Source organism: Silurus aristotelis (assembly GCF_946808225.1).
Source record: "Silurus aristotelis genome assembly, chromosome: 13".
NCBI lineage: Eukaryota > Metazoa > Chordata > Actinopteri > Siluriformes > Siluridae > Silurus > Silurus aristotelis.
Window position 1 is genome coordinate 19,525,066 of NC_139586.1, and position 14,033 is coordinate 19,539,098.

Consider the following 14,033-nt stretch of genomic DNA (forward strand, 5'->3'; position numbering starts at 1 on the left):
TAATAAGGAAAATAAGACAAAGGTGTGTGCGTGGGTGTGTGTGCCAGATCTAAGAATTCTATATAAAACAACAAAATGCTGTCTCAAAACTATAAAGCATTTATTGCTTTATAAAGATGGTCCAATTATGTGCTGACATCATACATTGCATGACAAAAAAAATTGCTTGCATAATACATTCAAAATTATTTCACTGTGGATGGCTTGGAAATATTCGGACACATAGAGTTGAAGTCTGCAGCTGTAGAGTACATGTTTGTAAACAGTTAGACGTTACTGCATTATTATTCTGATCCTCGTCTGCCCTCTACAATAGCAGCATTGTAAGTGTAGCTCTTGACGTGATTCTATGGTGCCCCCTTTTCCCATCATTGTCAGAATGGATGGGGAGTGAGAGACACAGGAGGCACTAGACTGGGAAAGATGCTCAGTCCCAGACGGAGCCAGCTGCCTAAATTAGCGCCCAAATCCCGAGAGACAATCTGCTGAAGAGGAAAAAACAACAGAGAGAGCCCTTATTTTAGTGGGCATGTGGAAAAATGGGTGGGAGTGCATAGGTGCATACAATGTTTCATATTTCTGATCATGTAATAGTAACTATTTGATGTTTAGTGATCTTTGGGTTTTCTTATATCTCTGTTCAATATTCTGCAGAACATAAAACATGATATAATATCTTATCAGAGATAAAAAATATTTGTCTCATCACAGAAATAAAACAATGGGTCATTGGTCCCAAGAAAAATAACAGTGTAGACCTGACAGACAGCCTGTCTCTCTTTTCCCTTCTGCCAGGGCAGAGCAGTTGGGAGAGCAATTAATTAAAGCGCCATTATAATATATTACCCAAAAGAATTGAGCCAGCGTTACAGAAAACCAAAAAAAAGAGAGAAAATGTTTACACCAGGGACTCAGTATTTCATGGGAAAAAAAACAAGAAAAAAAGAGGAAAGAGGAATAGATTATTCCAAAAGAGTTGTGAATTAAAGACAAAATGTCTCTGTGTCAAGATCACCTGTATGCTTAGGTTGTCTCCCCATGACCAGATCATTACACCTTTAAGAACAAATCTCAGATAACTACATGATGGAGTTGGTGTCTGTATGGTGGGAACCTTTGCGCCCACCATGTGTGTGGTAAGAAGTGGTGGGTGATATGTATAGGGAGGGGCAGGCGGGCCTTACTCTTTGACTTTTCCTGTGGCCCCATGTGGCAGATGCCGCAGCTGGCATGCTAATCGTAAAGGCCTGGGAGCCGACTATCTGGGAATATTTGTCTAGCATACTAACAGTATTTCCAGAAGACCCCCGTCAATAATATCCCAACTTCCCCCACACCCAGATTCCAAGCCCCCCAAATGTCATGTAATTTTTCATTTCCACTATCAACATGTTTTTTTTTCTTCTTTATTTTTAATTTTATGACCACTTTTTCTTTTAAATCAGTGAAATCTGATTTGATATTGTGATAACATAGTACATGGTGGAAATGAAACTCATACAATAATAAATTGCCAGTGCAGTATGGCCCAATTACATATCTCTGTTATTGCATCACCAAAGGTCTCAAGACCACTCCATTTATGTTTCTCCATTCATGTTTATTATTGTAATATATGAATTTAAATGTCATCTTGTTTTTAATAAATGCCCTAGATACACTCTACAGAATTCTGTCAAGACATAAAGATACTTGCAATTACTATAGTGAACACCGTAAAAATCTCAACAGTCAATACAGCTAAAACCTCATCAAACCACCACTGGGATTTTGCTGAGGATGTTTTATCGTGAAATCCCTTTTTCATCCATTGTGCCTACCTCAGCTGCCGTTCCTGTTTTAATCCCAGTATAAAAGTGATTATCCGGAGAACGCTTGTTCTCAGCTTTGTATCAGCTACAGGGGCACTTTTAAATGGCCTGTTCCCCTTTCTTTGCCTTGTCACTGGCCAATTGGCTGTGAAAAGTTTACCACTGGAATTCTTGCAATGCAAAAACTGATATATTAGCAAGTAAATATAAATTTTATATATATTGAATTTTGTCTAATACTTGAAATTTTAAGATTCAAATAGACCAAATATAAGATTATTAGACCTATTTATAGTCATTTGTTCCAAGTTCAAGCCTGAAATGTTCTGGTCATTATGATAAACGTGTTTTCTGTACATGTCCATAATAATAGACATTTAAGCGGTCTTACACAATGATAGATCTGAAGAAAATAGAGGCAATCTCTTACTTCAGCTTAAAGCCTAAAGGAAGGGGATAAATTGAACACCAAGTGCTTCATATTGGAACATATGAGTGACAGAATGTTTAAAAAAAGTGTATATGCTCATGAAATGCCAGTAATTTCAACAATATAGGAATTTGATAGACTGTCACCGTACATGACAAATAAAATACACTAGTTTTTTTCTGTATTGTCAAACTGGTCTAATATAAAATAAAATGAAAAATAAAATGCAAATAAATACAGCAAAGTTTCAATATGGTTTCTTTGAACTCAAGTTCAAGTTCACTTGGAGGATGTCTAGCCAAGGCTAGACAGACTGGGTACTTCTTCATCCAGTTCTGTCAACTTTGTCTCCCTGTCTACCCCCAAACCAAAGGGAGGGGACTCGCAGCGCAGGGCAGTTGCCAAGGGAGAGGGGGCAGACAGGCCCAGAAATGTGTTGCTGAAAAGGCCGGCCTGTCAAAGTGTCTGAGGGAAGTCAGGCTAGTTGCCCCCCACACCCACATACACACTCCATACGCCATCCCTAGCAGCTGGGCACATTTACAGTGTAAGTGTGGGTGCATTTCCAGGGCCTGGGAAAGTCAGCTTTGCGGTGAGCACTTTATATTCATCAGGCCCTCCCTCCACCCCCTCTCTCAGTGACTTTGATAAACAGCCCCCCCTCATCTTAAGGGTCTAGTCTATCTCCATCTACTAAGTCCTGCTCCATCTTTATAAAAGTATTTTACTCTTTTTTTCCCCCCAATTTTATTTAAACTGTCAGTTATTAAACAAAAACACATTGTTGCTGTATATGTCTAAATGAATTAAGCCTGTTATGTGGTGATTTTCTAATAGGTTAGACTAGTAAAGCTGTAGAGATTACAACTTATTTCTGACTCCACCAAGAACTAAACTGGTTATGAACTTCATGCCAATCAAATATAAGACAGAGATTTTCCAAAAAGAGCAAATTGTTTTTAAATGAAAGAATACGGGCCATTTTGTGAGAATATTTTTGTCATAATATTCCTCAGTTTGGATGTGAGTGTGTATTTCCATATTGCATTATAATTTGAGTTTATTGGCAATTACAGTAAATGTGTTGATTTCTGTAGTATAAAAATATATGTGGGTACAGTGTACAGTAGCTTGCAAGAATTTTGGTGAGAAAGACCTAGTGTGTGTGTGTGTGTGTGTGTGTGTGTGTGTGTGTGTGTGTGTGTGTGTGTGTGTGTGTGTGTGTGTGTGTGTGTGTGGTTGTGTTTTCTTGAGATCTCATTGAAGTCGGAGGACGAGTATCGAGGATAAAAGGCCAATGATTTGCATAAGCTGCATGCTGTCTGAGGGCTTGGGGCTGGGGAGGGAAAAAGCGATATAAGGGAGCATAAAAAAGGAAAGAAAGAAACCCCACATTGTGGAGGCAGAGAAAGAGAGAGGGTGCTTGAATGAGGGAGAGGGTGAAAATTAACAGAAAAAGAGGTCTCACCAAGTCTCCTGGAGGGATTAAATTGTCCAGAAGCCTCTCTACACATAATTTGGTCAAATTGGTAATGGCACCACTACATAGTACTCATGCATGATGAGAAACAGCAGTGATTTTTATGACTTTGTGAAGCAAACAGGAAAAACATGACAAGGGTCCTGTAAAGAAATGGAAAGGTGAGGGATTGGCAGTTGATCATATATAGGAGATAAAATTATTAATAATTTTTGCAAACTTATAAATTTAGTGATTAATATACAGCAACATTATAACCACATAAAGGTACCATTTCAGTTAGAGTTGATATGTAAGAACCCTACAAAATCCTGAAAAAGCCTTGTCGCAGATCCAATAAAACGTGACCATTGTTGCAGGTTAACACGTTTATTAATTCGCTCAAGCATGCATATTTCCTAAAAATGTATTTACCAATTTATTAGATGGCACAAATTATGACCACAATTTGGTTTTTGTACTTGCCATAAAATGAATCAATGCCAAAACAATTTCCACTCATTTACTGTGCATAGAGACACAAATTTAGAATGCAACTGGATCTTTAGTCAAAAGATTATTTAATGGGAGAACATGCATTACACATGATTCAACATCAGAGCAGGCATGTTCTCTCAGAAGCTTGCAGGGACATCCTGGAAATGCAGTAAATTGATCAAATGGATGCTTCTCCCTTCCAGCAGTATAGAGTTAATACTCTATATAATGACTTTTTGGTAGATAAAACTCTAATGTTTTTATTGAATGCATGTACATTCTGTGGACAGTGATGTTGTCAAACCATCTCTTCTGCAATTGCATGTTGTGTCTGAGTTGATAATGTTCATAGCATCCCATATTTATATTTATATTTTTTTTCTTCTTCTAGGAACTCATCATCAAGCAGCATCAAGCAGATGGGATACTTTTCGATTCTAGACTATTCTAAAGTCCCTGTGCCACTCTCATCAGCTGCGTTGGTCCCCAGATATCTAATGACTTCTGGCTATTTAATAGTGGACAATCAAAACAAATTGCAAAACATACAATATTAGGAGACTGGCATTAAAAACCTTTTGCTTCTTGAATAAACAACATGACAATATGTATAAAACTGAATAATTTGTATTTTCAAAGCTAAAAAGGGCAAAGACTAAGTATGTATTGATCATTCTAGACTGTGCAAAATGCTGGCAAATGCCAATGAGCCTTACTGTGTGAGCTGTTTACATTGTAAATTTAATTAAGTGAATTTAATAAATAACTGTATAGTTAATGAACATAGGAGTAAATTCTATTGTCTATGTTTTAATTTTTTCTTCAGAACTTCAGTCTCAATAAATAAAATGTATTACTTTCTATTCAATCTATTAATCTTTGTCTTTCAGTTCGTTTTTCTTTTTTCTTTTTTAATAAACATGTGCAATATAAAACTGATATTTATGGTTTGAATTGAATTCCTAGAGCAAATATTTTAAATCGTGTTTGTTACTTGTGTGCCATATGTAGATTTGCACTCTGGACACCCATAATGCTACCATACAAGGTAATTTAGACCAAATAATTTAGTCATTCAAACAGACGTTTACAGCTTAAAACACCTGCATGATTCAGACAGGATTAAACCAACTATTTATTAAGTAATTATAAACATTACAATGGCATTTATTCTTAAAATGTGTACTACAGAACAAGTCCTTCATCTACCACAGCAGGTGTTTTGGATCCACATCTTATGTATAAGAATATTGCTAATGAAGTACATATGCCAAAAATACAAATGCATCAACTTTGAAGTGCTAGATTTAATAATTTGCTTCATTGTGCTAAAATGAAATTTAATAACAATTTAAATACAAATTATAATGAAAAAAGTGTCTATTTATAATAAAAGAAAATGTCTATATAAGCAGCCACACTATCTCAGCATATTACAAAAATATTTAACAGTCTATTCAGGAAAGTATAATGATATTCCTCTTAAAAATTACACTGAGGAAAATCTAAGAAAACATACACTCAAATTTACAGTTTTAAAAATTATTGATCATTCATACATCGGAAAAAAAAGTAGAATACCTATTTACATAAAGGCTAAAAGATTCTGTGTACTATAAATATCTATAAAATTTGAATGCAGGTCTTTTCACTGGACATCTTCTGATCATGTAAAAAAGAAAAGTTGTCTTAGAAATCCTGATATTATATTTTAATGTTCATTTTGTAAATCATACAGAGGCTACTGGAGCAAACATTTGACATTATTTGAAGCACTAGTTACCAAAGAAAAAGTATAAAACTGAATAAAACACTGCATCATTACATGTATACTTACATTTCAAGCTGATAACATATAGACCTACATGCTAATATTAACATTAAGATAAAGCAGTGAGTGCTATAAGACCCGAGTTGTCCTATAAATAATGTCTTCAAATAAAATGCTGGTTTTACCATATATTTATGAAAAGGTCAGTATGAATTGTTAAGCTTTATAACTAAATAAAAAAATGGAGTATATGTTATATAAACATTTTTAAAAAGCATACAGGCAATTGTTTTTGTTGTCAACGGTTACATAAATTTATAATTACTAATTGGTTTTTGTTAACTATGTTAAAGGGATACTTTTTGACCAAAGAATTGCAGAATCTGTTTATTTGGTAAGTCTCATGGTCTTTTAATTGCAAATGAGAAAAATAAATACATACATTATAATTTTTAAACAATACATTTGCAATAAAATATAACTGCAAATAATTAAATAAATAAATAATTTAAGTTCAATGTCAGTGTAATATTTTGGTAAACAGCTGCGCTTATAGAGTGAAGTTGATTAAATAAAGAGGCAACATGCAAAAGGCCTAAATACAGTGCTCACATGCAGGTAGATATTAAAATTGTTTTGTTGCAAACATGCATTGCTTTTATTAGCAAAAATAACACAATATGGAATTCTATTAATTGGAATAAGATGCAGTCAGTGGAGGTAGGCGTTGTGCGAGTTTGCGTTTGATCGCCAGTCTCTGGAGGGTCGGACAGGGTCAGAGGTGATCATCAGGGGTCAAGTGGGTTGTCCAGCTATTCCCTAATGGCTAATCTGACAGGCTGAGTTAACAGGAAACGACACGATTTTCCTCACCATGTCATATCAGTTCATGTTAAAAAGCGACATGTGCAATAATCAAGGATTACATCTGTTTAAGACAAAATCTTAATATCTTATGCTAGAAATCCATTATTGAATCAATTTGAACCCGTTAAGATCTATTTAATTTAAACCATTTTTTAAACCAAATTTTTAATAATTTTGCACAATACATTTCCTAATATCTTTGTTTGATTCATTTTAAAATTATTTAAACTATTCAACTCTTTAAAACTATACTTCCAGATTTATTTATGATAGCACAGCTAAAGATTTGAAATAAACCTTATACGGCCTGAGTGTGTGAATGCTGTTGCTTTGTGCAGCTGATTATATATGAGAATGTCTCTGCGTGTGGTACTGGATCATCATTTGTATTCATTCTTAGACTCTGGTCAGATTTTCTGCTTGTCATAAGAGAGATAAATAGGCATGGATTCTATTGTATTAAAAAAGCATTCAGGATCCATTTATTAAAAATAGCATGCAGAACTTAATCATCTAGGAAGAACCAAACATTAGTCTATTATGTTTTGTGTTGTGATGAAATTCTGATCGCCAAAGATGGCTACATGTACCAAAGACAAAACAGCCAGTTCATGTCCCGAATTAAAACACTGGAATGCTGAACCTCAACTCTGATTCACCAAAAGACTTTTTTTTTTTTTATTCCTAAATGTTGGGTTTGGGTTCAGCTGAAATATTATCTAATAAATGTAATAGTCTATTATAAGGTAAAGCATACATATATGCCATTCATGATGGCCTACACCAGAGGTTTTGTTCAGCAACCTTTATTTGTGACTATAGTGACTACAACCTGTCAGAAAATTAAGAAATAAAAGAATTGGCACCACTATAGCCAGTTGGTAATAAATAGCCGTTAAATCTCACAGTGAATGTGATTCAGGGTGCAAATTAGCTACAGAGCTGCTCGTCTAGTCTCAGAGAACCAAGGAATCATTGTGCCATCATTTATATCTTCCAAATCAGTAAGCATTAGAGGTTGTGCTATATGTTAGCATAAGAATAGAACGGGTCCTGTGAACTTCTGCGACCTCCTGACTCTCTTTTTCCCTACGATGAATAGCACCACTTTGAGACTCCCCAGTCTCTCTCCAACAAGCTTGAACCATGCCTAAATTCTTAATTATGGTAATTTATTATATCTTAAGCTCCCAACCGCCTTTATTCTTGTCCATCTACAGTTTGTTTTAGGCATTCATGCCACCTTAGAACATCATTAAAGCCTATTATTTGGCAAAACTCAATAAACCATGCTTATATATTGTGCTAAAAATGGAACCTGTGCATTACAGGACAAATTAGGCAACAATGAGCAAACTAATTATATTCCTATATACAAATATTCCTTATGCAAATGTAAATTTGTACCGAAAAATTTAGCCTGATATTTATATAACATAGTAATTCAGCTGAAATCACTTATAATAATGGAACAAAAAAAATACTTATTTTTATATAATTGTATAGTTAATGGCAAATGTGTACCCTGATCTTTATATCACTTGATAGTAATACAATATATATATATATATATATATATATATATATATATATATATATATATATATATATATATATATATATATATATATATATAATTTTTAAATGTAGTTTATCATGGCAATTCAGCCCAAATTTGAACATCCTGTATCTGCAATATGCCCAATGCACAACACCATCACAAGCAGCCCCTCCTAGACCTGTCTGTCTCTAACGCTCAAGCAAACCAGACTTGAGGGAAAAAGGCGACATCTCTGGGCGGAAACACGAAGCAAATTAATTTAGCGCTTTAGAAACCCGAAGTTCAGGACTAGAAAACCAAACGATTTATAACATACGTATAGGTTAAACAAAAGGGAAGATGAGGCCGCCGCCATATTTAAACGACGCCATGCCGTGTTAAATAAGTGTAAGCCTGTTATAAAATACCACATATGCGCCTTGAAATAATATTTAATACCCACAAAATGGTGAAAATTACAAATATTACTCCGATTTTAGTCATTTTCCTACCCCAAGATTGATCTGCGCCTCCTTGAAGGGCGCACTCGGTGGGCAGAATGAGACTGAAACTGAGCACACCAAAGCATTAAACAACATTAATTATGGCGGCGAGATAATTTATGCATAAGCTAATTGGGGTGATGTAACAGTATCGCGAGAGCATGGAGATGAGCGCCTCATTTCTGCTTCAGTTAAATTGCCCTTAAAGACGTACATACACGCCATCATACATACACGTGAACACATTTCTATAATACATTTGCAATGTTCTGGCGTCATTTCGTGCATTTCAGTTAAGCTTGGATTTTAGTTTTTAACTAGAATGCACAAATAGATTCTTTGTAGAATGCTTAATCTTTCCCATCTTTCATAGAGTTTCATAGCGATCCTCTGACCTTCATCTTTTTCCATGTGACATTTTTCTTCTTTAATAAACGTAATTACCCCCATCAGCCCTGCTGCACATAATGCAACACATGACAAATGAATGTTTGAGGTATAGGCCTACTAACAATAGGACACACCGAGAAAAATAAGATGACGTTTTTTAGTTCATATGATCGTGGATATGTTTGACAAGAGTCTTAAAATGTAAATATTAAAATATTTATATTTCTTTTGAAAAATGTTGTTTGTGTATTTCAACTAACCATTTATTGTTAATGTATTATATTTCAGTGGCCAGTGGACTTTTCCTTTTTTATAAAAGAAAAAAAAGTTAAATAAAAAAATAAGTAAAGAAATATTTCTCTGCATATCCGAACAACGCTTTTGTTGAGTTTCTACATAATGTTATTGCTTTATAGTTACATATAGACTATGCAATCAGCTCAGTCTAATGCAGTATGGCAAACTTAAAACCGACTTAGTATCCTGTAACTTACAGATTAAAGGTTATATGGACTATAAAGGCTACTCTATTGAGAATTAGAAATGTTTAACACACACACACACACACACACACACACACACACACACACACACATGTATATATAGTATATAGTATATATATATATATATATATATATATATATATATATATATATATATATATATATATATATATATATATATATGTGTGTGTGTGTGTGTGTGTGTGTGTGTGTGTGTGTGTCCCCTACGAATCCTAACAATTCAAATGAGTGATGAAACTTATACGATCACTCACTTATCCTGAAGCATTTTTAATAAATTAAATTAGATTATAAATCGTGGGAACATACAGACAGACATAATTCAGCCCGCTTTATAAACCACAGTTTACATTTCAAATAATTTACATCTGAAATATTTTTCAGGAAACTTTTACGTTCAGAAGGTGATCAATCAAAATAAAAACCCTGTTTATTTTTGTTTTTAATGTTGGTAATGCGTTCACAAAAATAGCTTATTGGCAGCATGAATAATAAATAATTCGAGTCTGTAGATACAGCTTAAATTACGTTGTACGAAATGATTTCTAGTAATATAAAGTTTTATTTGAAAGGGAATCTTTGCTTTTACATACATACTGTACATACATACATACATACATACTGTTCATACATACATACATACATACATACATACTGTACATACATACATACATACATACATACATACATACGCATGCATACACCAAAAAGATTTTTCATACACGTCCATACATACATGCATATAAAGTGACAGAAAGTTAACACAGACAGATAAAAAATAAACAAATACGTACATATATGCATATTTGCTTATTAATATGTAAACGAAAGATGCTCAACACGTTTCGTAAGCCATAGCTTTAGGCTTTAAAGGTCGTTTATTAGCAAGACGTTTTCAATAGATTTGATATGTGAACTGGGTTTAGATTTTTTTTTAAACCAAATTAGCACCTTCCCTTCGCTTTTAATTTGATGCAATCGTTATCAAGACCAGGTCTTTGTTTCACGAGCGCTCACACAGACACGTGCGCGCGCGCAAACACACACGCACGCACGCACGCGCGCACACACACACACACACACACACACACACACACACACACACACACACACACACACCGCCATAGACAGAATCTCATAATACGTGCGACTGCCAGGCATTTAATGCATTTAAGAACTTTTCTCAAACTATTGCAAGTTTAATGAAAGAAAAAAATCTTAGAAGTAGTTGTATTATAGTGTAGTGGAAATACTACTACTGCTACTACTATAATAATAATAATAATTATAATAATAATAATAATAATAATAATAATAATAATAATAATAATAATAATAATAATAATACAAATTATAATAATAATAATAATAATAATAATAATAACAATTGTTATTATTATTATTATTATTATTATTATTTGCTGTAATGTGTATTCAATTTCATTTATTAAATAACGCATTTAATGCGCAACAAATTTATAATCTATTTATAATTTACATTTCTAAAAATATATTCACATTCATGTACGATATAATATTGCAAAGAAGGAAAGGAATAAAAAAGTACCCACTCATTTACAAAATATCGGTTTACATTTCTAGTTCTGAGCTCTCTCTCTCTCTCTCTCTCTCTCTCTCTCTCTCTCTCTCTCTCTCTCTCTCTCTCTCTCTCTCTCTCTCTCTCTCTAAAACAAAAAAAAGAAATTTGCCATGTCTAACCCCCATTATGAGATCCGTTCCTTTGTGTTCCGACCTGCAAAACAGAAACGGATGGGAATGGTTTTAGAGAGAATTAGAATACAGTCGGATATACATGTTTATAGATGGAATTGACATCAGCTTAACCAGAACAAAATTAATAATATAGTGGTTATTTAAACTAAAATCCAAAAGCAATAGGGATCATTTTGGAGAATGCTCAACAAACTGACTAGCAATAAACTCAGAATTACATGTTTATTTAAAATGTATGGAGTCTAGTAGGTCAGCACTTTGTAATGGTCAGTGAAATTTCTGCCAGTCTTCGCAGTCTACGAGTCTTCAGTACAGTTAAATTTTTTTGTCTTTAAGAAAAATAAAAGAGGCGCTGGGTCGGGAATGGCTGTTTAAACTGCTATAATGTAACTGAAAACAGAAACTAACTTGTTTTACCAACATTTTGCAGTACTAAATGTAACTATAAACAGCTAATTTATTATAACGCCCCTTAATAAAATGTTTAATAGTTTGTAATTGTTGTGATAAAAAAAAAAAAGAAAGAATAAACCAATTTACGACATGCTTTCACTGAAAAAATTATCCATGTGCTTCATGTTGGGCCACATCACACCACACCATCATTGATTGCTTTCCTACCCCACATGCCTTGTCTTGTTTTATTTCTACTTCCTGTCTGACATATATTGACTGGAGAATTTGAAAAAAGTATATGCTTTAGCATAAACATTTGTTTCTTCACTCTTTCATAACGACACCACAGTGCTTTATACTTTGTCCTATTCACATTTAAATTGATTAGACTTATTAACATGGCTGTGAAACATTGCTTTCCTGTTGAACTTAATACACTTTTGGGTATCAGTATCTAAATGACTGTTTATCTGCAGCACACTGTATAAACAAATGCTTAACAAACTAGTTGCAATTTACCTGATTTGAAATGAGTGTGTAAAAGCAGAGAAATCTCTGATTTGTGCAGGACATTGGGTACCCCAGGAGGTAAAAAAACTTGTATAAGTGCATAAGTTATAGTCATCATTGTTGATTCTCATGCAGTTTAAGCTACTGGTATTCATCTGTGGGATTTTGTGCATTCTAAGAACACCTCCTAAACCTTTCAGTTAATTTTAATAGACATTCTGAATTGGGCATGTTTAGTCCAGTACAAAACATAGACCAGGTTAAAAAAAAAACCAGCTTGGGCATGGGGTGAAGGATGTTGTTTTGCTTGTCTAGTAGAACGAGGGAACGTTAAAAGAAGAGGAAGTTGCACAGTAGATTCATTGTGCTATAGTCTGTCACAGTCACAGAAAGGTTTAGCATCACTCTTCAGGGTTCGGTGACTTGCTCAGAATGTTAAAATAGCCTGCCGTCAGGTTTCTTTCACTATGCAGAGAACGTGGTGATTTGTGAACCAGGCTTTTCTTGCCCCTCTTATGCTTCTTCCTGTGCTGTATTGAGAAAGAAGGGAATGAAAAACAGGGAAACATTGGTTGAAAGGTTTGGGCTTTGGCATGGGGGGGTTGAGGATTGGGGAATAAGCCATAACTCGTGTCTCAGTGGGGTGAAACATTGCCTTGTGCCACCCAGGTGCCTGGCATGCTGGGGCTTTGTCAATGTGGTAAAGGAGAAAAAAGGTTGGAGAAAGGGGTGATCTTAAAAAAAACAACAGATTTACATTGAGCACTAAACATGTAACACCTCTGTAGCCTGAGGTGGCCTGAATATCAAGTCTAAATACATAATAATCAGGTTTTAATAAGGACACTTATTCAGTCTTACACCATAAAACTCCCATTATATCAAAATTTATAACTATTTCAGAAATTTCAACCAAACCAAGACACAATACTGATTTTTTCTTCATCCTTTCTTCAATTTTCTTATTATAACAGCTCTCTACCTTTCACACATTCTCTTTTTTTAACTGCTAGCATGTTACTTTCATTCACAGATCTCTATAATGGTTCTTTTAAATAAGTGAAATAAGTATTATGACAACAGAATACAGAATGTGTTAGTCAAAGAATATTAAATCATGTAAATGATCATACTTTTTTATAAATCTGTTCTTAATATATTTTTTAAAATATAAATGTATGTATCAGCCTTCAATTAATATGTGCGGCAGATTTTTGAAACTTTGCTGGAAATTATTATAATTCTAATATAAAATTAACTGCAAGAATACTTTCTAATACTAAACATTTAAATTCCAGCAAATTTCTAGCACCATTAAGATTGAACCTCTTAATGCATTAGTTCAGTCACACTTTCAAGTCTATATAAAAAAAGGTGGGAAACAGCTGACAGAAAAATGACAAATGAATGCTTTGCTTTTTTTGGCAGTAGAAGAGCTTAGAAACCCACAGTGAGCAACTGACAGGCAGTTTTATTGAAGCCATATTCCACAGTGTCTGTCTAAGCTATTAGTTTCAGAAAAAATGAAATGCAATCATTAGAACTCACCATGGGTTGCACATATAATTGTATGTAATTACACACAGTGCACAAGCATGTA

The 14,033-nt window shown here is 34.0% G+C and overlaps 2 long non-coding RNA genes across 3 annotated transcripts; one reads left to right on the forward strand and one right to left on the reverse strand.

The window, feature by feature from the left end:
* Positions 1 to 83: 83 nt before the first annotated feature.
* LOC310736121 lies at positions 84 to 8,976 on the reverse strand. Of its 2 annotated transcripts, none has more exons than XR_014536458.1 (2): positions 8,889 to 8,976; positions 84 to 482 (listed from the first exon to the last, which is right to left on the reverse strand). It is a non-coding gene; the product is annotated as an uncharacterized lncRNA (long non-coding RNA). The 2 variants fall into 2 exon arrangements; XR_014536459.1 differs by having other exon boundaries at positions 84 to 485; positions 8,889 to 8,952.
* Positions 485 to 5,137, forward strand: LOC310736108. The gene is made up of 2 exons (XR_014536445.1): positions 485 to 4,073; positions 4,108 to 5,137. It is a non-coding gene; the product is annotated as an uncharacterized lncRNA (long non-coding RNA).
* Positions 8,977 to 14,033: the final 5,057 nt, after the last annotated feature.